Source organism: Hyperolius riggenbachi, chromosome 6, assembly GCF_040937935.1.
Source record: "Hyperolius riggenbachi isolate aHypRig1 chromosome 6, aHypRig1.pri, whole genome shotgun sequence".
In the NCBI taxonomy this organism is placed as follows: Eukaryota; Metazoa; Chordata; class Amphibia; order Anura; family Hyperoliidae; genus Hyperolius; species Hyperolius riggenbachi.
Genome location: NC_090651.1, coordinates 146,826,751 through 146,853,611, shown reverse-complemented (window position 1 = coordinate 146,853,611; position 26,861 = coordinate 146,826,751). Strand labels below are relative to the sequence as shown.

At 39.5% G+C, this 26,861-nt stretch overlaps 1 protein-coding gene and 1 long non-coding RNA gene across 5 annotated transcripts in view; one reads left to right on the top strand and one right to left on the bottom strand.

Annotated features, from left to right (window-relative positions):
* The window catches only part of VAV3 (vav guanine nucleotide exchange factor 3), a 490,967-nt gene that overhangs the window by 166,139 nt on the left and 297,967 nt on the right, over positions 1-26,861 (top strand). The gene's annotated exons all lie outside the window — the stretch shown is intronic.
* On the bottom strand, positions 3,598-13,913 carry LOC137522573 (uncharacterized). Its single transcript, XR_011022340.1, has 3 exons — positions 13,833-13,913; positions 9,961-10,014; positions 3,598-3,675 (listed from the first exon to the last, which is right to left on the bottom strand). It is a non-coding gene; the product is annotated as an uncharacterized lncRNA (long non-coding RNA).

Here is a 26,861-nt window from a genome sequence, read left to right as displayed (position 1 = left end):
TAAAGCGTGTATTCCCAGCATAACATTTTTGTGAATTGGAAAGTCCTCTGTAGAAAGAGATTTACTTGAAATCTGACATTCTCTCCATCAATTTCTGCATTGTCTGGTTTTCATCAGTTATAAATTATCAAATGCCTTTTTATAATCGAGGAAATGAGTTATATGTCTTTTTTGTTTTCTAGCTTTCTCTATCTCATTGTTCTCATACTTTCCTTGAGCCTATTTTCATTTATTCCTGCATTGATTTTTCCTTTATTTCTTTCAAAGACAATATAAAGCAGAACGTTTGCCACCTGACTGATGAGGCTCATTGTTCTAATCTGAATTACTCACATTTAGTAGCCACAGATTATTTTTGCAGTTGGTATATAAAGTAAATGTTTAATAACTTTAAATATCCTGATTTATAAATTGAGTTTCAAATGTCTTTAAAGGACTTCTTCACAAAGACACTTTAATCACTGCCCCGTGAATTCAGCTGATCCAGGTCCTTGGGGAGATTTTAGCTTATCAATTACCATGACAATTGGTGGTCCTGTTAAATCCTTTCGTAGTGAGGTTATATCTCTTCTGTTTTGTTGAAATAGCGTTGATCCATGATTTGATCTATGTCCACTAAAATATAATTTTTTGCATCACTTTAGTAGTTTCTCGTTTCAGTTTTTTTTTCTTTAATTCTTGGACAAGGCAATTGATTCTTTAACTTTTTCATGTAGTTCCTGGTCTTAGTGCTTTTTGTCTACGTCCTCTACGTTTTTTGTTTATCCATACTTCCTATGCCTTCCTACACTTGTTTCTAATATGTTTAGTCTCCCTTTTATATTCTGATTTCACTATTCTTTCAATTTTCCCTTTGATCCATTATTTGTTGAATGTTCTAATTCATTCGTGGCTTATTGTACTTTTGTCTCTTTAGGCATCACTTTTTCTGCAGGTCTGCTTATGTCATCCCCGAAGATCTTCCTATTTTCTCAGTTTGCCCAATGGCAATTTCATCTTCATTTATTTTCTTATTTGTTAGCCAAAATATTTGCAGTTAAAAGCAAGAAGTTACTGAATTCTTCAGTTACATTTTTCTCGCTACCTGTATTTTGAGAAAGTATACAGCACACCTTTTTTTCCGATACTGGATCTACTAATTGTTGCTTGATCTTATTTTTAGTAACCAAAGTATTGGATCCATTATTAGTCTCCACATAAGTTTTAGTTTTTATTATTGCATTTGTAAATCTTTCATTCTAGTAGTTATCCAGAGAAGCGACACCCTGCAATGGACCCATTTCTTTATGCTTCATCACATGAAACCAATGTTAGCAGTTGTGTTCAGTGGGGTTTTTATCTACATGAAACCACTTAAAATAAAACCAAGTTTTGTATGTAAGTGAGTGTGGGATATCTTTTTTCCTGCATATCTACTGGAATGGCTTTTCTGTTTGTACCTGTACTGCACCGTGTCTGTGGACTGCGTGTTGATGCTTACTGAGGCCTTGACATTGATTAAGTCCAGACTTCACAGGGAGGAGTTGGACTGTTTGCCTTACTTTTTTTCTGTTTGAAAATTCTTACATTAATCGCAATTAAGGGTACCGTCACACTGACACGTTTCACGGCAGCAGACTATATAATTTCATAGCAACCACAATGCGATCTTATCATAATGCTATGTTCACACTTTGTTGGAAAAATGCGAAGCATGCTGCACGTTACTGGACAATCTGCACATTTACAGTTGCGATAAAGCATACTTTTATGTATTGTATGCTTCACTGTATGCCTCACATCACATATGTAACACACGGTGTGATGTTTCCCCTCCGTTGTGATGCTGATTTTTCAGCGATGCAATGGCCCAGTGTACACATAACCTTAATCAGTTGGGATCCTGTAGTTTCCGTCTGGACTCTTTAAATACATAATATTCTGAAGCTATGCTTAAACATAGTACTTGCAACTACCCAGTCACTGCTTTCACAAGATTGCAACTGATACGATTTGATATTCTCTAGTATCTTACAGTAGCAGTTTTACAAGTTGCATATTGCATCGCTTCATAGTACTGCTCTGTGTCTTTTAAATGATGAATACAATGAATAGCTGAACAGCAATTTTAAGTATTATTATTCTTACATTTACTTTTCTGTTTTGATTTATCTAATAACCATCCCATCTAATCTCACTAATATTTGTGATGTTTGTACAGTTCTTAATGTAAGTTGTTCAACTTTCCAGGTTCCATAAAGTTCTTATGTTCCATGTTAAAATTACACATTATCCTCTTCTCATGCTACATGGCTGTCTGCCATACTGTTAATATTGATATTGCCAGTTTTCATTGTCCCTCTGCCAGATCCACCATTCCAGTTGTTAAAAACAATGGTGCATGAGCCAGCCTGGGGCCCCGGGAACTCTCACTGCCCGGGGCCCCAGAACCAGCATCTAACACCATATGTGAGCGCAGCCAAAACCTTGGAGCTGCCACCTCCAAGGCCTGTCTCCTACTGCTCTAAAACTTACCAAACACACAATTGGAGAAACTCACTCCCAAACAGTTCTCTGCTGCTTTATAAAGCCTGCAGGCTGCTTATAAGCCAATGAGAAGTGCACACATAATACACCTAGCTTGCAGTGATAATCAAGCAGAAGCTGAGCAAGTCAGCCAATTAGTTGGAGAGGGCTTCAGTTGCATATAGACAATGGCTATATGACCAGCAGGGGGCACCAGCGTGCAGGATATTCCCTCTCATCTGCCCCCCTCCTAATTAAACTGCATGGGATACTACAATAATTAAAAACAATGGTGCATGAGCCAGCCTGGGGCCCCGGGAACTCTCACTGCCCGGGGCCCCAGAACCAGCATCTAACACCATATGTGAGCGCAGCCAAAACCTTGGAGCTGCCACCTCCAAGGCCTGTCTCCTACTGCTCTAAAACTTACCAAACACACAATTGGAGAAACTCACTCCCAAACAGTTCTCTGCTGCTTTATAAAGCCTGCAGGCTGCTTATAAGCCAATGAGAAGTGCACACATAATACACCTAGCTTGCAGTGATAATCAAGCAGAAGCTGAGCAAGTCAGCCAATTAGTTGGAGAGGGCTTCAGTTGCATATAGACAATGGCTATATGACCAGCAGGGGGCACCAGCGTGCAGGATATTCCCTCTCATCTGCCCCACCATTCCAGTTGAGCACAAAAGATTTACAGGACCACTTCAGTGAAAAAAAGTTAAAATCTGACAGAACCGACAGGTTTTGGACTAATCCATCTCCTCATGGGGGATTCTCAGGGTATTCTTTGTTTACTTAAACATTTTCTGAATGGCAATTGCCAAGTAGGGAAGCTGGCTAGTATCTTACTATTTTGGGTGTTAAACTGCCGTTCAAAAAATGCTTTTGAAAACAAAGAAAATCCTGAGAATCGCCCATGAGGAGAATGACTAGTCCAAAACCTGTCCGTTCTGTGAGATTTTAACTGCTTACTTTTTTTGCTGGAGTGTTCCGTTCTACCAGCTTTGTGCAATCATAAAAGAGGGATATAGTATACAGACTCTTTTTATGCTCCCTGACACACAACATATGACATGTGACATTTATGACATCAGATGGGAATTGAACGTGCGCCTTGCATGTTCAGAGGAGCTGGCATCAGTTGTAATCCTGTGTTCTCTGTTGTATACCTGTAATTTAGCATACAAATAGTTTTGTTAATATCTTGTGTCTTACCCTACCTAATATATAAGACAATAAATAAAGCTGTTCATGCACAATTGAAGCGACAATTCTCTTTTAATTTTATACACCTATGGAAACAGCAATTGACGTTTACAAGTGTATTTCTCTGGTTCTGCTCAGTATTTCACCATGTTAGTGTGTTCCAGCAGTTGGGACCTGGAATTTACATGTTGACTAGTGAGTGCAACTGGGTGAGGCCCAGAATCTCACTGAGGTGTGATGGTGACACATCTGGACATTCACATTAGTGTTATTCCAACACACATTGTTTTCTGAGACTATTTCAACTTCTGATGTGCTTGTCATTGACTCTTCTAATTTTTTTTATAATAAACTGTAATAAAAGCATTCCTTAGAGTACCTTCCCTTGCATATTTGATTTTTACACATTCATGATATATTTAGAACAGGCATGTCATATTCACACAAAATGAAGTTCTGAATTTAATGGGATAACTACTTCAGGAGATTTGCACATACCCAGGTCCTAAAGATATGGCAGTACTTGACAATTAGGCTTACAATTGTACATTGTGTAAAGCTACGTACACACATAAGACAACGATCGTTCGTTGTGAACGACGAACGATCTTTTAATTGACGAAAGAACGACCTAAGTAAAGTTAGCTTTTAAAGGTGTGTAACGATCTGATCGTTTGTTAACGAACGATCCGGAACGTCACATACTGTTCCTGGATGTGACATCATAGCACGTTCCACCCACATGTAACGAACGGTTCAAAACGTACGTTACACTGTAAAACTAACGTTATGTATTTTACATTACAGTACGAGATTTCATACTGTAGGTATGTAGGTAGAGCATTTACATGATAGAGCGTTGACAAAACATACAAAAATACACTCTGTCCTGTTAAAATGACAATTATGGTATAATCATGTAGCAATTAACGTGTCACAGGCCACATTCATAGAACGAATGCTACATCACGAAAAGCAACTGTTGCGCTTGCGCATAAAAATGAAAGGTTCTATGGAGAAATAACGAAATGTGCATGTCAAGCCTAGTAAGAACGACCGTTTTCTAACGATATACTACTTTTGCAAACTATCGTCATTTAAAAAAATCCGCCAAGGCAGATCTTTAATTTTTAACGATCTAACTCGGCCATCGTTTGACTTAATGATCGTTGGATGTTTTTTTAAACGATCGTCATTTGAAATGATCAGGGAACGATCGTTTCAAACGACTATAGTCGCATGTTTGTACGCACCTTAAGAAAAAGGATTAGCCATTAAAGCAGGAGGATTAGCCATACTATGCTAGGAAAAAAAACACATATATATGGTAAGTAGATAAATACTTGCTCTACTTACATAACACATGTATTGTACTGTCCACATTTTGATTTCAGTGCATTTTATATAGTAAATGAAGAGAATTCTGTTCTTGACGGGGGCCATGTCTTTTGCCCACAGTTTGAGGCTAAATCCTGATGTCATTTCTTCCCTTAACTTTTTTTTCTTTTCTCCTCCACTCGCTGAGTCACCTCAGCCTTGCGTGTAAACAGGAGTGAGCAGAGGATAATGTTTCAGCTTGGCAGCAGTCTGCTCAGTCAAACAGTAAGAAGCAGGGAGGTGGGACTGTCATTAGCAATGGCACAGAAAAGAGCGTGGGGGACTGAGAAAATATAATAACAGCAGATAGATTCCTGAATAGATTAGACAATAGCTTGTCCTTGCAGAGAGAGAATTCTGGCAGCATTTTAAATAGAATTTGGTTTTGTGGCTGACAACCATGGTTAAATAACTGCTTTAAATGTGCTTTAAATAACTGTTTTAAATGTGTTATCCCTGTAAGGTACAAGGAAACATTTTGTAAAATACTCAACAGGAAAGCATACTTATCCGTATCCCAGACCTATCATGCAGTCTAGAATCTTATGCCTTTCTACACCGTTAGCAACAGAGTGATCTGCTACAGTGACAGTAAGGGCCCTTTTCCACCAGCGCAAACTGAATCGCAAAAACGCAAACCGCTAGCGATTTTACAATCACTACGGTTTGCTTTTTAACATAGGAATCGCGGTAGGTCATTTCCACTACCACGATTCGTTTTTGCCGGGAACGAGAACGCGCGGCGGAGCGATATTTGCCGCCATTTTGCTATGCAGTGCATAGCATAGCAAAATCGCGGCCGCGAACGTCGGGGAATCGCCGGTAATTGTGATTCAGCAATCGCTAGCGTTCAGCGTGAACGCTAGCGATTGCTAGTGGAAAAGGGCCCTAAGTTCCACCCAGTAGATCTAGGTCCTCTAATCCCTAGGTTCTTAACACATGGTATGTGAACACACAGGGTACTTTAGTTGGACTCAGGGGGTATTTGAACTTGTGACAGTCAATTTATTTTATTGAGTTTCAGATGAACAAAATGATGAACCAGATATAAATTAACCTAAATAAGTTTTTATAGTTAATTAAAAGCATTAGGGAATGTTTAAAAAGCATCAATACACAATTAACGCATTACGTTCTCCTAATCAGTATGTATGTGTCAAGGAGTACGTAAGATGATGTTGCTCATAACAAGGAATACTTGGCCAACACAGTCTTGATAAAGGAGTGCATGCTATAATAATGTTGACAAACTCTGCTCTTGTCAACTGCATGGTATTAGAATGCACATGCATCCTTAGAAAACTGAATGGGATGCAGGACCACAATCCAGCAACAATCAAGTTAGGCAGAAGCTTCTGTCACCATAGTAGACTGCCTGACTCCCACACAGTAATTAAAGTGTGTTTATATATTTATTTCCACTATCCAAATTATAGCATGTGAGAACTGCTCTAGTTAATAGAGATAATATGTAATGGGCTTTAAACTGGCTAAGGATGGAAAAAGGAGAGGGAAGACTACGTGGGACGAAAAGAAAAGTTTGACATCTGTGATTCACACTACTGCAGTAATGTAGCTGAAAGAAAAAAAAAACAGTTCAATTAGAAATTGTATCTCGGCAGTGTAGATAGAACTACAGACCTTAGAAGTCACCTCAAATGATTGTTTCAGGGTAGGAACATACTATGCAGAATCGCATGTGTGATTTCCACTATGTGCTATGGAAAACGCATATGCGATTCTGCCTAGTGTGTTCCTACCCTCAAGGAACAAATGTTTAATGTTTTTGCTTGGCCTAAGCAGTGAAATGCTTTGATCAGACACTAAAATGGTTGGCTGTTTTGCAACAGGACTTACTGTATATTCCTGCATATAAGACTACTTTTTAACCCTTGAAAATCTTCTGAAAAGTTGGGGGTCGTCTTATACGCCGGGTGTCATTGATGCCGGGTGATACGCCCTATCCTGTTACCGCCTCTCGGATCTCCCTGCTGAGAGAGCGCAATCTATTCTTTCATACCGCTCTGATAAACAAGTAGACAAGGAGAGCTGACCAGTCTAATTAAGGAGAGTTGACCAATGCAACAAGTCAATTGACTATATACTGTTATATACTGGGTAACACATACAGTACAGCACCAGTATCTGTTCATACTCAGCACCAGTACATGATTTTTTTATTTTAATTTGGTGTGCGTTGGAAGAGGGGTAGTCTTATACGGCGAGTATATCCCAAACTCTATATTTTAACTGGAAAAGTTGGGGGGTCGTCTTATACGCCCAGTCGTCTTATACGCCGGAATATACGGTATGTCCTTTTAATTAGTCATGTAAAGCAGCTTTTAGTTTTTCTACAGTTTATGTATTCCATTAAATTTAGTTTCATGTTATCATTATTGGGCCCTGGCAGCTGGTAAGTCACTTTTGTGGCCAAATTAGGCAGTGATGAGGGGTCTGTTTATAAAGGGCATTCAAATGTTTGCTGTCAGGTCATGTTTTAAGTGTAGAAAAATGTTGGCCTCCTATTTATAAAAATGTAATGAACACAACACTAGTGCAAGGACGGTGATGAATACTATTCAGGTCTATGGTTGCTCATATTTCGAAGATCAAAAAGAACAGCAGGCACTACGGTGACAAAATGCAGCAATAAATGTCCATAGGGTAGGTTGCTATGGGTTGGAATCAAAGCACAGGAGGTGGAGGGCAATGAAGCTTGTGGTTGCATAAACGTGCTCTGAGAGCTGAAACAGACATAGTGTAGATAAATTGTAGAAGGAACCTTTCGGCATGGCTAGCGTAATTCCACATGCCTTTATTCATGCATAGTGCACAGTGTACAAAAACATTGCATTATATTACCATCTCTAGAAAGCTGTGGGGTGGTGTCTGGGCGAGTCAAATCTAAGGCTCAGTGCACTGTGCAGGAGAGCAAAACGGTCGCCAGGCCCGTTTGCCCCTCTCAGACACCACCCCACAGCCTTCTAGAGATGGTAATGTAACGCAATGTTTTTGTATACTGTGCACTATGCATGAATAAACGCATATGGAATTGCGCTAGCAGTGCCAAGACATTCCTTCTACTATTCATCTATGGTGGCTCATTTGAGCTCGTGTTTAACAATGACCACACGTTCCACATTTACTCAAGAGGGTTTACTCTTGGTCAGCCTTCTGCTGCCAGGCTGCTGAAGCTTCTTTCATTCAGAGGGTGGAACATTTTCCTGGTTTTTCAATATTTAGCCAGGTCATGTGATGATTTTAGTGTCATTGTACCTCTTGAAGCTAGGAGCTGATAGGGAGATAAACATTGCAGCTCATCACAGCAGTGTTGGCACAAAAACACATTGGCCTCATATAAACTGGTAAATGTTGTACGATGCACTATGATGAACAGCAGCAAGGGGTCAAGCTGTAAAGTGGCTATGTAATGCCGTTTTGGTTAAGGAACCCCTGTGCGTCAAATCTCAAACATAAAAATAATGTAAAAAACTGTCCAAACAGTTGTACCTGACTGACCGCAATTTAATTCCAGGTATTCCAAGTCTTACTAATACCAATTCATGTCATAGTCTTTGCAAGGAGTTCAGACTGCTGAAAACTGTCACAGTGGATTACTGTATAACATAACTATTATTAAATAATTAGGTATTTATTTAAAGCAGATTTACATGCGAACAACATGAATATTCTAACTTCCCCAAACTTAGATATAGAAAACTTGTCAGACTTTCATTCTCATTTTTGCACAGGCCAAAAAGTTATAGCCACACCACACCCTGTTTTCAGTTTTTTTCCGAGAAAGTTTTGCAACAAGAGTTTCTGTCTCATCGGTGTCAGCTGCTGTTTATATTGTAAAGGTTTCTACTGAAATGGGAAGTTATCTTGATATAGAAAACACTGTTGCAAGTCAAGTTCTTAAAAGAGAATCCTATTATGTTTGCAACATTAGTGAATTGTCCCTGCAGTTCATTTTTCAAATCTCACACCTTGCAATATGCCAAAAGTCATGCAGAGTACTGGTCCATTTCCACATCTAATGAAGTTCAGCTGTCACGCTAACATTAGCTGAAGATGTAAGTCTACGTTAAGGACCTGAACTCAGAACTTCCTCTCTGCTCTAAAAGATAAACAACAGCTTAATAACCTTTAAAGAAATGCATTTCTTTGTTACAGCTGATACAAATCCTGCAATAAATCTGCAGTAAAACTTCTTCTTGTACTTCCTGCTTTCAGGGACGCAGACAAACGGTACATCCTGTGTCTACATATTAGCTGTGTCTGCCAAGGACTGCTGAATTTCTGTGCTGACACAGCTGAGAGATCAAATTACATTTGTGATTACTTGAAGATGAGGAGTTTAAGACAGGCTCTTCTCTCTAAAAACACACAGGGTGCATTTCTCTTTGTTTTCCTTGTGTCCTGTGAAAGAGTTCAGGTCCACTTTAGGTGTGGGTACCAGAAAGTGATTGCAAATATATTGACTGTACTCCATATTTTTCTATGTATGGTAAAGAAGCCCCTTGACTGCAGGTGCAAACTAAATACAGACTTTCAATCTCATTTGGGGTTCTGACCTGAGATATTTTGACCCCGATCCAATTCACTTTTTCCTCTATGTTTTTCCTAGGTCATATTTTAACATTATGAAAAAAATACCTCTTAGGTGACCAACAAGCAAGAAAATACTCAAAATAAGTTTGACAGTACTTTTTCACTTATGTTTTGACCGGGCATTTGTCATCTGAAAACCAATAATATCATTGCAACTGCCAGTAATGAAATAGTCATTGTTTGAGAAAATCAGAAAAAATAATACAGATCCCCAATCAGACAAATTTGTAATGGACCAGTGAGTCCCACTTACTTACCTCTCATTGGAACCAGAGCTGTGGAGTCGAGGAGTCTGACATTTTTTGGGGTACCTGGAGTCAGAGTCGGAATAAATGTAAACTGTAATTAAAAGGGAAAATGTAATAAAATGTTCTATTTCTCAGACAATAGTCATCATAAATAACATACTGTATACACAGTAATAGCAGTGCTTAGTCCACAAAAATGAAATAAACCAATCAAAAATAGTTACTTGTGCTGCAGCAAAAAAGCAGTCACCATGGTTTTTAAATCAAATATACATATCTGATTGTGACTGTATAGATGATGTATACACAGGAATCTTTTATATACTGTATATAATAAAAAACATCTCTGCTGTAAGAATAAGGTCTGATGTGTACTGTATGTAGTTGTTTCACTAGTAGGGATGCTCAATGATATGCAAATAGTTCTGTGTTGATGCAGGTTTATACAAATATTGTATGCAAATTTAGGCACCTCCTTTGCTTATGAAATCAGTTGACATCCCTACTAGCGACATCATTGAAACTCATGATTGAAAAATCAATGGAGAACAATGGAGTGTATTTACTAATCTGCATTAAGCAGAATAATGTGCGCCAAGTCTTATGCACAGTGAGTGTAATGTATTGCTTGTAATGCAGTGCTTCTCAACATTTTTTTGGGGTGAGGGCACCCTTGGCGATTTTTTTCTTTTTTCGAGGCAACCTGATGGGCCATTGATCTACCACAGCGCCCCATTGACCAAAAATTACCGTCCAATCATAATTTTAAAGTGATTTTTGCCGCGAATTGAGCAACATTATGATTAGTGCAGCTCATTGGATCACAGATAACTAGCATATTTGATCATGTTGAACAAATCTGCCAGAAAAAAAAATTGATACATGTTTTGCCAGGTTTTAGACAGAACCCACCCCCCCACACACACGCACACGCACACGTCACCCCAACACATACAGAGTTGTCACAATTTGAGACCCATCACCCACAGCAATCACAGGGCAAAATAATCACCCCCCTCCACACACACACACACACACACACAAATAACGATCATATTATTAACTGCCCAACCCTCAACAATCATTTCACTTAAAAATGTCTCCCCCCCCCATGTTCACAAGATGCTTGGTGCCGTGAGGGTATGCATCATGCTGGCTGCACCCTCCTCCAGACATCCTCCCACTCACCAGCCCGCTATCACCAACTGATAGTAGTCCAGGCTCCTGCTCCTTTTGATTTTGTATTGCATTACACTATACTCATGGTGCAGTAAGTCTTTATACACGCTATTCTGTTTAATGCACTTTAGTGAATACCAGGGCTGTGGAGTCGGTCCAAAAATCCACCGACTCCGACTCCTCAGTTTAGGATTCCACCGACTCCGACTCCGACTCCACGACTCCGACTCCTCTAATTTGCATATTATAATTTTGTTGATTAAAAGTATGTAACATGAAATTTGTCTCTTAACTGCCAACGCTTAGGAATTTTACAAGACAACTGAAGTGAGAAGGATATGTAGACTACTATATTTATTCCCTTTAGACTTAACTAGTCCTTGGTAAGAGTACTTGTAAAAGGTACAAACCGGAACAAAGAACATCTATCAGGCCCTAGGCAATGTAAGTGTGGGTACATGTAAGAATGATGTGCAGGTACTCTGCAGGGGAATGAGGAGATTGTAAACAGACAACACCTCTGTGTTCAATGTGCACAGCATTCTCAGTGGATTCCCTGCAGCTCTGTGGGGAGTGCATATGTAGAGTATAGTACTACTGTGTAACAAAGTAAACCTGAGACAGATGAAATTAAAGTTTTATACATACCTGGGGCTTCCTCCAGCCGCCTTCAGGATAATCAGTCCCTCGTTGTCCTCCTCAACCACCTGGATCTTCTGCTATGAGTCCAGGTACTTGAGCCAGTCAGGCGTAGTGCGCATGCACACACTCCGCCGCCAGGAACATACTACACCTGTGCAGCAATATTGCGCAGGTGCAGAATGTTCCTGGCTGTGGGAGCGGCATGCGGCCGGACAGCGCTGACTGGCTGAATTACCAGGACTCACAGCAGAAGATCTGGGTGGTGGAGGACAGCGAGGGACTGATTAGCCTGAAGGGGGCTGGAGGAAGCCCCAGGTATGTATAAAACTTTACTTTTCATCCGTCTCAGTTACCCTTTAATTTGTAGTCACCAAACCAAATTTTAATAACATATCACATTATTTGATTTCATCAGCAAAGGGAGTGCATACATTTGCATAAATCAGCATCAATGCAGAATTATTTCCATCTCGTTGACCATCTCTATTAGTGACACAGCTACACATCAGGCTTTATTCTTACAGCATAGATGTTATTTAGTATATATAAGAGATTCCTGTGTACACATCATTGATACAGTCACAATCAGATATGTATATCTGACCTTAAAAATACGGGGACTGCTTTATTGAAGCAGCACAAGTAACTAATTTTGATTGGTTTATTTCATTTTTGTGGACTAAGCACAGCTATTACTGTATATATACTGTATATATACATTATTTTTAATGACTATTATCTGAGAAATAGAACATTTTATCATATTTTCTATTTTAATTACAGTTACAAATTCATTAGGAGTCAGAGTCGGTGCATTTTTTCCCGACTCCGACTCCAGGCACCCAAAATTGCCCGACTCCACGACTCCACGACTCCGACTCCGACTCCGACTCCACAGCCCTGGTGAATACACCCCACTGTCTATACTAGAGTAAAGAGAGTTCATGTGGCTAGAAAGACCCCACAACTGTTTATTTTTTACTATTTCTGGATTCCTGATAGGTTACTTACATATATGGTTGTTTTTGACAGCTGTATGTAATTGAAAGACAATTCACTTTCAGAGACTTTACTATCTTTCTTGAAGATGTTTGTAAAGTTTTCAGTGAGCTAGGCTTACGCTTTTCTACTACCTATTAGATTCTACAGTTACATCAGGGCTTTCTCACTGTGCAACATAATACGTGTGACTCAGAAAGGTTAAACGTGCTGTGACTTTGTTTTTACCCTGGACAACTTGATATGTCAGAGAATTAAAATTCGATAAAGGGATAGTTTTCAGGAATGCCAGCCATCTATCTAGTTGCTAGAGATTGATCTGATAAGCCAAGTAGCTACTGATTAATTGTCTGGCAGCTGGTTGTCTAACCAGATTGATTTGCTTTAACAATCTTATGCTATGTACACACAATACAGTTTTCTGTTAGATTTACCTGCCAGATCAATTTTTTTCCAACATTTCCGCTCTTAATTTTGATCAATTTTCCAATCAATTTTCCGACTAATTTCCGTTCACTTCTATGGAAGTAGATTGGAAAATCAATCAGAATTAAGATTGGACATGTTGGAAAAAAATTGATCTGGCAGGTAAATCTAACAGAAAATGCTATTGTGTGTACCTAGCATTACCGTTTCACTTAGAAGGAGAAGTTAGGGCATAAAATCAGTGGACTATCAACAATTCTACAGGTTAAATCGATTAGCTAAAGATTTGGTTTGCTCAACTGAGTTTCTGCAGGCCACACACAGTAGATGAGGTTAACTAAAGTAGAAATCAGGACACAGAATTCAGCTTTAACCTGTGAGAAGAAAAGGTTAAATAAAGCACCCTAGTGAATGTCGCTTTGGTCCCTGGTCCTCCTCTTCTCTGTAGGGGAGCCTCATCTCTGCTCCAGAAGAGTGGAATGGCAATTTGAGCCACTGTGTTGGACTGAAGGCTGCCCAGTTAGTAGGGTGGTGTTGGGAAATGGATTGAAGATGGACTTCAAGAACTACTATCGCAAAAATTGTACAATTTAAAATACACGTAAACACATACAAATAAGAAATACATTTCTTACAGAGAAAAATGAGTCATAAATTACTTTTCTCCTGTGTTGCTCTCATTTACAGTAGGTAGTAGAAATCTTACAGAACCAACAGGTTTTGGACTAGTTCATCACTCCATTTGGAATTCTCAGCATTGCATTTATTCTTTATAAAGATACTCCCTGAAAAGGATTTATACAAAGACGCTGCCCAGCCTCCCTGCTCGCTGCACACTTTTTTTGCAGTTGGCCAGAGCAACTGACATTCACTAAGTGCTTTTGAAATTAAAGATAACCCTGAAAATCCTCCATGAGGAGATGGGCTAATCCAAAACCTGTCGGTTCTGTCAGATTTTTACTGCCTACTGTAAGTGACAGCAACATAGCAGAAAAGAAACATATTTCTAATTTGTATGTGTTTACATGTATTTTAAATGTTATGATTTTTGCGATAGTGGTCCTTTTAACCACTTTACCACTAGGGGCGTAGAAACAGGTAGGAACATAATTTAAACGGTGTAATAACCGGGACAAATGGGAAAATACAATACGTGGGTTTTAATTATGGAGGCATGTATTATTGTAAAACTATAATGGCCAAAAACTGAGAGATAATGAATTTTTTCAGTTTTTTTCTTATTCTTCCTGTTAAAATGCATTTACAGTAAAGTAGCTCTTAGCAAAATGTACCACCAAAAGAAAGCCTAATTGGTGGCGGAAAAAACAAGATATAGTTCATTTCATTGCAATAAGTAATGATAAAGTTATAGACGAATGAATGGAAGGAGCGCTGAAAGGTGAAAATTGCTCTGGTGGTCAAGTGTCAGACGGTGATAGCTGCAGAGGCAAGAGAGGGGCCCTTATCACAAAACTAGGGTGTAGGGATGTAGGGACCAGGTTTTCTGCGTACGTATATGTACACCGACAGTGAGTTTGGCGCAGGATGAGCTGTTCAGTTTCCCAGTGATGTAAAATGTTATTCCTCCTCCAAGCCGTAGCAAATCGGAGGGAGAAGTATTTTGCGGTCTGATCGCCAGAACCCCTGTTACCTGTGTGCGAGGGGTGCGCACTATAGCACTAGTGCTATAGCTGCGCCTAAGTCAGGCTAAGTGGTTGGAAAGCAGCTGCTTCAAGGTTTTCTTCCCACAGATGACATTAATTTTGTTGTCTGGAGATTGCTGCTCAACACTTGAGATGAACAATTAGACTCTAAAAATGTAGTTCTGATGCGTTTTTTATGTTAGTTTTATAAAAACTAATAGAGCTAGGAACTGGATCACAATTATTGTCTGCCGATCTTCTGCATTTGATTACCCCAGTCCCAAGCTGCAAACATATACTACAAAAGTAGCATAAAATTGCAACAATTCAAAACTTTTACCAATTCTCCATCTCTACGCATCACTTATCCTCATTAGTGGTGCAGCCGCTAGTCTTTCTCTGCACTATGCAGTCTACAGACTGTTAAGGCCTGCCTGGTGACCTGGACTGTAATTTCTATCAACCCAGTAGTTTTGTGGTTAATTATTGGTACGGTTGCAGGCACAGATTCAAGTAACAGAAATTCATAATATTGCTTCCTGTGTGTCTGCATGCAATGTTACTGTTAATACATTTAAGAGAACCTGAACTGAAAATTAGAGGTTATAATAAACATAAACATGTCATACTTACCTCCTGTGTAGTCTACTCATCAATCTCTTTCTCACCCCCTGTGTCCTGTTTGTCCACTGTGAACAATGTCCTCCATTTTGAAAATGGCCATTACCCCATAACAGCTTCCTAGCCAGCACACTGTTAAACTGTAATATCGTCCCCCACTCGAGCCATAGGGAAACATGGATATTACCTTGCACATTCAGTTGCTGATATATAACTGACAGCAACTGGTGTATTTCAGTTCTGACTAAATATTTTTCAGAACTAGAAGGGATCACTGTAAGAAGAAAATAGTGAGCTTCTGAGAGGAACTTAGTAAGTATGTAATATTTATTTGCAGATACATCATGTGTTTATTTTAAATTATTTTACTCTGTTCAGGTTCCCTTTAAAGGGACTCCGAGCAGTGCAGAAACTATGGAAAGATGCACATCATTTTAAAGCTCTCTTTCTCCTCTTTCCAATGATATATAAACCGCCACCCTACGCCTTTTAGTTTTCACTATTTTCGCGATTGAAATTGCCGCAGCTGCGATTTCGATCGCGAAAATAGAGAAAACTAAAAGGCGTAGGGCAACGATTTAGGTGTCGTCAGAAAGAGGAGAAAGAGAGCTTTAAAATGATATCCATCTTGCCATAGTTATATTGTATTACACAGGGCGACTTTTTGTCAAAGTCAGCAGCTGCATTCAGCAGAATGGAGCTGCTGACACTGGGGAAAGTGTCGTCCTGTGTAATACAATATAACTATGGCAAGATGGATATCATTTTAAAGCTCTCTTTCTCCTCTTTCTGACGACACCTAAATTGTTGCCCTACGCCTTTTAGTTTTCTTTATCTTCGTGACCGAAATCGCGGTCGAGGCAATTTCAATCGCGAAAATAGCGAAAACTAAAAGACGTAGGGCGGTGGTTTATATATCATTGGAAAGAGGAGAAAGAGAGCTTTAAAATGATATGCATCTTTCCATAGTTTCTGCACTGCTCAGAGTCCCTTTAAGCATTGCACACAGTAATCAGATGGTCCATTACAGAGCTCCGTGTTGGATTGGTGTGGCTCTGTAAAATATATACGCTGTAGGTTCACTATACAAGTTTCTGGATGTTTTCCTGACTTTCAGGGGCATAAAGAGATGACTTGCATATTTGTGAGTGATGCATAATGTTTTAAGAAGGCAAAATTATAATTAGAGCCCAATGGATAGGCTGCAGCTCCAGACTCTTCTATTGAATACCTTGATGGCCATGAGCAAGCATGCAAGCCAAGGAGGAAATGTAGTCATAGTTGGTTCGTTAAAGAGGAACCCCAGTAAGTGTAATTAAAAAGTGCTTTTTACAATAATCATGTATAAATGATTGATTTAGTCAGTGTTTGCCCATTGTAAAATATTTTAAATCCCTGATTTACATTCTGACATTTATCACATAGTGACATTTTTACTGCTGGCAGGTGATGTAGCTGCTGCTTGCTGTTTTGGCATTTGGAAACAGCTGTAAACAGCTATTTCCCACAATGCAGCAAAGTTCACAGACAGGAAACTGCCAGGAGTACCATGGTCCTCAGAGTTTCTTGTGGGAGGGGTTTCACCACAATATCAGCCATACAGAGCCCCCTAATGATCCGTTTGTGAAAAGGAATAGGTTTCTCATGTAAAAGGGGGTATCAGCTACTGATTGGGATGAAGTTCAATTCTTGGTCACGGTTTCTCTTTAAATTAACTGGCACAAAGAGATGTACATTTTCATGCGTGATCAGTACAGGCTGCCTAACTGTGAGGACTTATTTTACTTTGTTAGCTCTTTTTCTCTTTAGTCTGAGCCTACAGGAATCATGGCCTGCACCATGTACCCTTCAAGCTTCCTGTTGTTTTTGTTTCTGTAGCTGAGGGCAGTGGTATTGGCAGGCACAGCACATATGCATTGTAAGACATTTCTGAATGGAAAAAAAGTCATAGTTTTCTGTTCATATTTAGGTCCAACTCCTTTACACACATGAATCAAGGATCTGCAGCAACACTTTAACGTTTATAGAGGTCTAAGTTTTATATTGCGCCAGCACATTCCTGCTTCACTAAGCTGCGCCCATTGGCCAACTGACAGCATTTTTGTTCATGTGATATTGATGGCAGTATTAGTAAGCATTGCTCTAGTGATGGTGGGCCAATGAGAGCGACTTAGCGGGGAAGAAAAGGGCGGTTACAATTTATAATTTAGATCTGAGTCCCACTCTACAAACAAACGGACACGGGTCCTTATTAAAGCTGACCTGAAGGGAAAAAAATCTTTGTTGTGCGGATAACAAATAGAACATTAGTAGCAAAGAAAAGAGTCTCATAGATTTATTTTCAGTTATTTAGTTTTTTTATTTTATTTTTTACATTGCATCATTCTGTCATATTTGCAGTTTAGAAACCACACTCTGCCTCTTTAAAGCCGCATCTACACGAGTAGATGCGGCCGCGATGCTCCTTATCAATCGAGCCGCTGATGCGGCTCGATTGATAAGATCTGACAGGACGGATCTCCGCACCGCCGATTCCCTGCTCGATCCCCGCGAGGGGACAATGGCAGGGAATCGTGCGGGAGATAAGCGGCGCCGGCGGGGAATCGAATGCGGCGCACGCGCACTACAACCTCTCCCCGTGTAGACGGGGCTTAAGCTGTAAAACAAAGCAGAAATAATCACTGTTTAAATTCTCCTGCAGTAAAAACTTATCTCAAGCTGTCGCTCACTGTTTCTCGGCTGTTCAAGTGCTTCAGAAAAAAGGACTGTAGTGGACCAGTGGGTTGAAGAGCTAAGAGAAGCTCTATTGCATAAATAACAACTGAAGTTTTTTAAATCTTTATGTACTTGAAAGCAACATGAGACTTTTTTTCTTCTCCACTAATGTTCTATTTCTTAGCTGTACTTCACATACAGTTCATTTTCTCATAAGTTCACATACAATTCTCATAAGTTTATTTTCGCTTCAAGTTTGCTCAAAGCATAGATGTCTTTACACTGTAGGGAAAGAGATTACACCTAAGCCCCACAGATCTGTCTATAAGTGTTCAGTGGTGTTCAGATAAATAATGAAAAAAACTATTTTCAAGCAGCGTGATTCATTGCTCCTTGACAAGAAATCCTAGTTCATTTCTTCTCATGTAGCTCTTTGTATAAAATATCATTATAAACAACAGTCCTAATTTACACTGGTCCTGTATGAATGTAGATATCATTTATAGCCATCATATTTGAGAATACCCAAATAAAAGAGACAAAGCAATGTAGGAGAGGGTAGGGGCTAATGGAAAGCAATAAAAAAGAGAAAACTATAACAGGTCAGGTGCGACTAATTAGGCAATCCCTTAATTGGATGTATTCAAGACAGCTGAGTGTCAGGAGAAGGGTGAAGGTTAAAAAAGTCATAAATTAATAGGAGAGAAACCCATAAGAGAGTCTACATCAATGTATTGACATATACTTTAACCATAAGTCAGCAGAGAGCAATAAAGTCAAGTCCCAATAGGACTATGTGGAGTGGACGAGAAATTTACAAGGAGTTTCAGGGCATTTTATAGCTTTTACTGCCTCTTTCCAAGAGAGATCCATTTGTGGAAAGTAACAAGTACATAAACATTTACTAATTTTGTTTTAAATATAAACCCTATTTAGAAGTAGTATATAGGTTCCTTTTACAAGCACAGCTAATAAATCAGTGTTTCTCAAACCTGTCCTCGTAACTCCCCAACGATGCATGTTTTGCAGGCAACCTCACCTATGCACAAGGGGGGTAATTAGGCTCTCATCTCGGCTACATAGAATCCACCTAGTTGAGACACTAATTACCCCACCTGTGCATATGGGAAGTTACCTGCAAAACATGCATCGTTGGGGAGTCACAAGGACAGGTTTGAGAAACGCTGGGCTAAATGATAGCTGGCAAGCCAGCAGATGTCTGGCAGAAATGTGTTACAGCATTGGCCGTAAATCATAAATCTTTGCATTGATTTAACTAAACACATTCATACTCACAGTATCCCGCAGGTAGGCAATTAAAAATTACTTTTATTGAAGCCTATTGAATCTTTTTTTTATTTTTATTTTTAATTTGACATGTATAGGGTGCCTAGTTCTTTGCTTTCCTTTCAGTTATGACGATTCCTAACCTCCCAGATTTTTTCTGTAGTGTAACTAAAGGAGCTTAAAGTCTATACTACTGAAAGGGCCCCTGTAAATACTTATGGTTTAAAGAGAAACTCTGACCAAGAATTGAACTTTACCCCAATCAGTAGCTGATACCCCCTTTTACATGAGAAATCTATTCCTTTTCACAAACAGACCATCAGGGGGCACTGTATGACTGATATTGTGGTGAAACCCTTCCCACAAGAAACTCTTGAGTACGTACTCCTGGCAGTTTCCTGTCTGGGAACCTTGCTGCATCCAACTGCCAAAAAACCATACAGCAGCTACATCACTTGCCAACAGTAAAAATGTCACCATGTAATAAATGTCCAAATGTAAATCAGGGATTTAAAAGATTTTACAATGGGCAAACACTGACTAAATTATTTATACATAATTATTGTAAAAATGAAGCACTTTTTCATTACATTATTTTCACTGGAGTTCCTCTTTAAAGAAGATACATTTTACTGCACAGTTCTTTTTCAGGAGTTGACTTCTGGATTTCCGATAGGCCCACTCCAAAAGGTCCTGGTAGTTCTTGGACTCCATAATTTAAGGGGTACTAGCAGTCTCATATGCTGTGTACATGAAGCCATGAAAGGAATTAGAAGTTACATTTATTGTAAGGGTTTTCTTGTTCCTGTGACTGTCGGGGAATTTTTTAACCTCTAGTTCTGTTTTAGGGACACACAGGAAATTATTGTCAGCTGAGCTTCCTGGGGATTAAAATTAGCTAATGCCAGTGTCACCCAGAAACAGGAAGAGGAGTTCAGAGACATGCCTTGTGTGTCACCTGGATAGGAAGTGAATAGAAATTCTCCCACCAGCAATACAAACAGCAATGACATTTTGAGAAGTGTTGTAAGCCGTTTCCACTCAATTTCACATTAGAAAAACAATGGCTTGACTGCAGTTCAGGTGTAAAAAGACATTTACTGAATTTACTGCTCATCTGCTCATCAAAATCATAAGGTGAGAAGCCTGAAGCAGTTATGTAGCCCTAAAAAATTATTTTCTTATTTCTTGTTGAACAGAGTAAATATTTAGCAATGCAGTCTATGATCATACAGAAGCACAGTGAAAGTACAGTGCATCACTTCCAAAAGAGACCAGAAGAGAAGCCAGTGTGCTGAAAAATGAAAAGATGTTTTTAAAAAATACTCTTTCAGAGCAACTATTTTTAAAGTATGGGGGGCTTTTAGGACCATTGTAGTCCCTTACACACCCCAATGAGTTCTGGGTCACCATGAGCTTGCTGGTTAGTCTGTGCCTCTCGGATTTACAAGCCCTACTCCATAGAGCCAAATTAATCCATGCCATGCACTGATGAGGATCAAACAATCCGAAACAGTCTGTATGCATGTTGGATTATTATGGCTCTGTACATATTAACAAGCTGACACATCATTGCATTCCAGCGGTTCTGGAGGTGTGTTTAGCTTCTAAGGGTACAATGGTTAATTTGCATATATTCAGCAGTGGTGCCTGGGAGACATCTCGAGCTCACTCCAACCTGAATTATCGCAAATTCTTTCTGTTTTAGGAAAGCAAACTTTTGTTATTTTTAAAGTATCAATGACAAATTCTCAACCCGTAAAGATCTTTTTCCTAATAAATAGGAACTAGTGTGTGAGAGGTATTTATACAGAAAACTGACTTCCTCTTTGCTTGACTGTGTTTTGCAGTTGTGACAAAAAACTTTCTACATCCAACTTTTTTCTTTTAAATTTCTGCATGAATAGATTTTTTTTTTTTAACTGTAAATTTTTATTGAAGAATAGGTGTTTACAATGTTATATAAAAGCAGCTTACATGGTTTGAAAAAAATGAGAACAAGGTGTGCATGAATAGATTTTAAATATGGTCTGGTCTTTATTTATTATTATTAATAATAAAAAAAAGCTTTAATTTGATTACCTTAATAAGCGAGGTATTGAAACAATTCAGACCATTGATTGAAAAATAACTATCTTTAGTAACTTGTTGAACCTTCCTCTACAAGCTAAAACCACTAACCAAATTCTTTCTGTCAGTTCCATCGTGATCTCCACATATTTTGTTCCATTTCTGTGGAAAAAACTGACATAACTCATGCATGCTTTTAATTTGTCATGACGATCAGCTTTTTTTTAAGCGGATCGTGCCTAGTGGAAAAAGGCCCTTATTTGCATTAGAATTTCCATATGCACCTTTGAATTTATTGATTGCTGAAGGAGTGCAAGCAACCCAGGATCTGTGATGACAGCCAGCCACAATATACCCAGTGCCCCTTTGTTATATTTTAGTGTCAGTGAGATTGTGGTGTATTCAAGAAGCATGAAGTTCAACATTTTCTTCAGATGACCTCAGAGACTTGTTTATATTGTACTGTGGAGTGCCTAAATGTTCTTTGGCAAATGTGAGACATTATTGTTTTGGAGACTGGTGGTTTCATCTATGAAGCTTGCTATGGACACTAGAGTAGCACAGTATTATTCTTTTGGGAAATTCATAAACACAGAGGTTACCAAGTAAAAATTACACTTGCAGAGAAGCTTTGCTTCTGCTGCCTGATACTCTGCAACATACTGTAGTGGGGGAGCACAGGATGGGGGCATGCATAGGAGTAAAAATACTGTCTAGGTGCAAACCCCTGACTTTGATGAGGTGTACTATGCTGTGATCATAATTTTCAAACTTGTCTACTGTGGCTAACAGACTGGTGCCACTCCAGTACATCATGAACTTTGCTGCCCCTTTCCATTACCAGAGTGGTAGTACTGTTGTAAGGATTGGCAGGAGGTAGGGTTAATCACTCAAACGCTTGCCCGTAATTCATTAATGACAGAAACTCCACCCATGTCCAGTTGTAAGACAGCCATGGCCATGTTTCCTGAGGTCTTCAGAAGCTCTGTGGTCACCCCTATCTACTTGCCGCTTCCCACCCCCCCCCCCCCCACCCGCTTGGCAGTCACCGATTAGGCTGTAGCTGCTAAAGTTGGGCAGGCCGCAGCAAGCACGTGGGGGTAACCACAGAGCTTTAAAAGAAATAAAGGGTATAGGGAAGGAGCAGAGTTTTTGTCATTCATGAATTGCTGGCCAGAGGGTAACTAATTAACACTACTACCTACTAATCCTTGCAGCAATAATAGACAGCCTTACATTGCAGGCTCTCTATTTTACACTGGAAGTACTCTTTAAGATCCAGACTCTCACCTACAACGCCCTTTACCACCTAGCTTCAACTTACACATTTACACTTATCTCCAGAGACCATCAAAGCAACAGCAAAGGCTGTTCTGCTCACTATGTTTTTCCTCTCATTTTCTCTAGTCACTTCTTCACATATAGGATGTCTCTGAGATTTATTCCGTCCTCTGAAATGCGCTTCCACAACCTGTGCACCACTCAACCACCCTTACTACCTTTAAAGAGTACCTGTAGGGAAAAAAAAGTGCCCCAAATGAGTTCTCATCTCAAAAGAGGGAAGTCTCTGGAAAATACAGAGGCTTCACCCATCTTCCTCAATAAAACCTTCTTGATGGCTTGTGGATGCGCAGAAATACAGATCTGCTTTTTCCACTGAAGCCCTAGTGGGTCCATGCTACTCTGCATGGATGCATTGTGCTTCCTTTTACTACATTATTCATTTTTGTTGTACTGCTGCACATCAGGCTCACTACCTGTTGGAGCTTTGATACAGAGACTTGCACCAGTTGTGTCATACTACAACCAACCTCTGTTCAAGGATTGCTTGGAGTTTCAATCTATTATTGGTCTGCTTCGTATTATTACATTTCAGGCTCTATACCTGTAGGAGCTTTAATGCAGAGACTTGCACCACTTCTGTGTCTTCATTATGCTACAACTGATTCCTGGATCAGGACTGTTCGGAATATCCAATATATATGAGACATATTGGAATGATCACTCTTATTTTTCCTATTACATAATATATGGTGTCACAAAAATGCTCAATCTACTATTGAAAAAAATTTCAATCTACTGGAACTGGTTCTTTTATCTGCCATGCTTTTTCCTATATTTTATTATTAACCTTCTTTTAAAGTGGACCTGAACTCTTGCACAGGACAGAAGAAAAATATAGAGAAATTAACTCTTTATGTATTTAGAGAGTTTAGCCTGTTTAATTCCCACTCATTTGTGTCTAATCACAAATTGTATTTGATCTCTCCCTTGTGTCACATGACTGCCATGACAGAGACGGCAAGCTTATTTGAAAGCACAGGCTGTTAACAATATGTCTGCTTCCGTGAATCAGGAAGTAGAAACAGTGCAGATTTATTTTATTTTAGGATTTGTATCAGCTGTAACAAAGAAATGTTTTTTGTTTATTATAACCTTCTCTGGTTATTATGCAGAGAAGTTGTTCTGAGTTCAGGTTCTCTTTAATGATTACATAAAAGTATTTAGTATCAGCATTTAACTCATTGAGTTTGCTTTGGGGCAGTTCTTTCTTTCTGCCTTATTATAGTGTATCACAGCAAAATGTCATTTTACAGAGTTTAAAAAACATTTTTTGGTTTGATTTTTTTTAAAATCAATATTTTTTTTTCACTTGTCCCCATGGAATCAGATTTTGCATTTTTGGGCTGTTTGTAAATCAGGAATTCCTAAGTTGGGGACTACCTGACTCATTATACAATACCATCAAACATGCTGGCCCTATATAAATCGATAATAATAATTTACACAAAGACTGGGACAGCACTAAATTATATTGATGTTATTTTTATTAATGAAAATGGAATTTCCCCTTAAATTGGTTTGCATAGTCACATCATTGCATGCTATTGTTGTTTTTGCCTAAGAGCAGTTACGGTATATACTGGCATGGGTGCCAGATTTTTATTTTATTTTAAGTTTAGCCCTAGAGAAAGATGTGTGTGTATGTCATATAGATCATTCCCTACATCAATATACAGGCCACTGTTTTCTTTCTCTGGTCAGGGAAAGTGTATACGAAAAGCTGTTATTTATTTTTCTGGGGCAAGCAACTGTTTAAGTACAATGTGAAGTGAGGATTAAACAGAATCTCTTTGATGGATTTAAGTTGTATTTTTTTCATCCAAACCCATTTTGGAGGATGACGAGAAAAATAAAACAAGCATAAGCATCACTTCAGTTCTGCCGTTTAACTCTTCTCCTGTTCAGTGTCGGAAGATGAACATGGCAATGATCTTCATTCACAAAACCTTAATGGGATTGGCAAGGATTCATGGAAGGTCTGGCAAGTAGCCATTGCTCCTCGGGTGTCTCAGACTGACAGTTTCAATGCTTGGATGTGGGATGCATTAGGTGGTGCTAACTCTTTTGGCCTGCTCTTCCCCATTTCTCAATGACAATTAATCAGACAGCATAAAAGTTGCCATACATGGTTTATTTTTACAGAAGATTTAATTACTTTGGTCAAATCTGTCAGTAATACAAGACTCAATACTGCAGTGCAAGAAATATTTTTTTTTTCAGCCAACGGCTGTTTTAAGTGGGTAGTATCGATTGACTGTAAAGTTGGGCCACAATTGACCCATTTATGGCTACCTTAAAACAATACATTTGCATGTCCAAACATGAGATGGGGAAGGAGAGAAATGTATACATACCTAGGGCTTCCTATAGCCCCCTCCAACCTGATCGCACCCTCACGGGCCTCTGCCTCCTCCTTGTTTTTCCGCAATTGGCTCCGGTAAGTCCACTGGTCTGGGGCCAACTGCTTATGCGCAGCCTGGCCACACACGCCCCCATCGCGATCCCGTCAGTGGGAGCAGGTGCAGAATTCTCCCAGCCTCAGGAGCACGACTGGGGAGCACGCGCGGCCAGACTGGGCCTGTGCTGACTGGCCCTGACTAGACAACTTACTATGGTTGATTGCGGACGAACGAGGAGGTGGTTGAGAATGGCGAGGGAGCAATCAGGCCAGAGGGGGCTGGAGGAAGCCTCAGGTATGTATAAATATTCTCTCCTGCCCATCTCAGGTCCACTTTCAAGATAGTTGTCATATTAAAATTTAATAATTGAAAAACAACTTCTTGTCCTGTTTATTCACATTATCTTGCTGTATCTTTGAGTTTTAATATTGCACAGAATGTTTTGATTGAGATAGGCTTTTATCAGGCACCTGACATTTATTACCGATAAAGCAATCCTAAAACATACATATTATCAATGCAAATTCATTTAGCGTCAATTCATGCTAGGTTTGTTGCTGCGCCTTTTACTGGGTTGGAGGATAATGGACAAACACACTTGCTACTCTGTGGGCCCGTTCATGGATGTTCTTCTTGTATTTGTTTAGTCCATTATGTTTACATAGGGGGCAAACCCAACTTTACAATTTCTGAGATCAAATGCTCCCTCAATATATGGTGCTCCTTAGTATAGATAGGTACTGCCCCCCTCAGTATTTAGTGCCCCCTTAGGTAATGACCTCCCAGTATATAGTGCCCCCTTAGTATAGATCGGTAAAGCTCCCTCAGTATACAGTGCCCCCTTAGATAATGAACCCTAAGTATATAGTGCCCCCTTAGTATAGATAGGTAATGCTCCCTCAGTATACAGTGTCCTCTTAGGTTAGGACCCATCAGTATATAGTGCCCCCTTTGGTAATGACCCCTAAGTATATAATGCGCCCTTAGTATAGATAGATACTGCTCCCTCAGTATATAGTGCCCTCTTAGTATAGATCGGTAATGCTCCCTCAGTATACAGTGCCCCCTTAGGTAATGAACTCTAAGTATATAGTGCCCCACTAGTATAGGTAGGTAATGCTCCCTTAGCATATAGTGTCGTCTTAGGTAAGGACCCATCAGTATACAGTGCCCCCTTAGGTAATGACCCCTAAATATGTAGTGCCGCCTTAGTATAGATAGATAATGCTCCCTCAGTATATAGTGTCCCCTTTGGTAATGACCCCTCAGTATATAGTGCCCCCTTAGTATAGATAGTTAATGCTCCCTCAGTATAAAGTGCCCCCATAACTAATGCACCTCAGTATACAGTGTAGTGCTCCTCATAGGCATGGCCCTCTTTATGGTTGGAGCTTCTGCCTCCTTATTAGATCACCGCGGGGGTTTCTGCCACCATATTATATTGCCATGGGATTTGAGGTAGAGAAAATGAGGGTACAATTCCTCAAATCCTGAATTTTTCCCAATAGTCCAGGGTTTTGAGGATTCCTGGAATCGACCGCCCCATCCCTAATCACTGCAGAAAGTGATTAGTTACACCTGATTG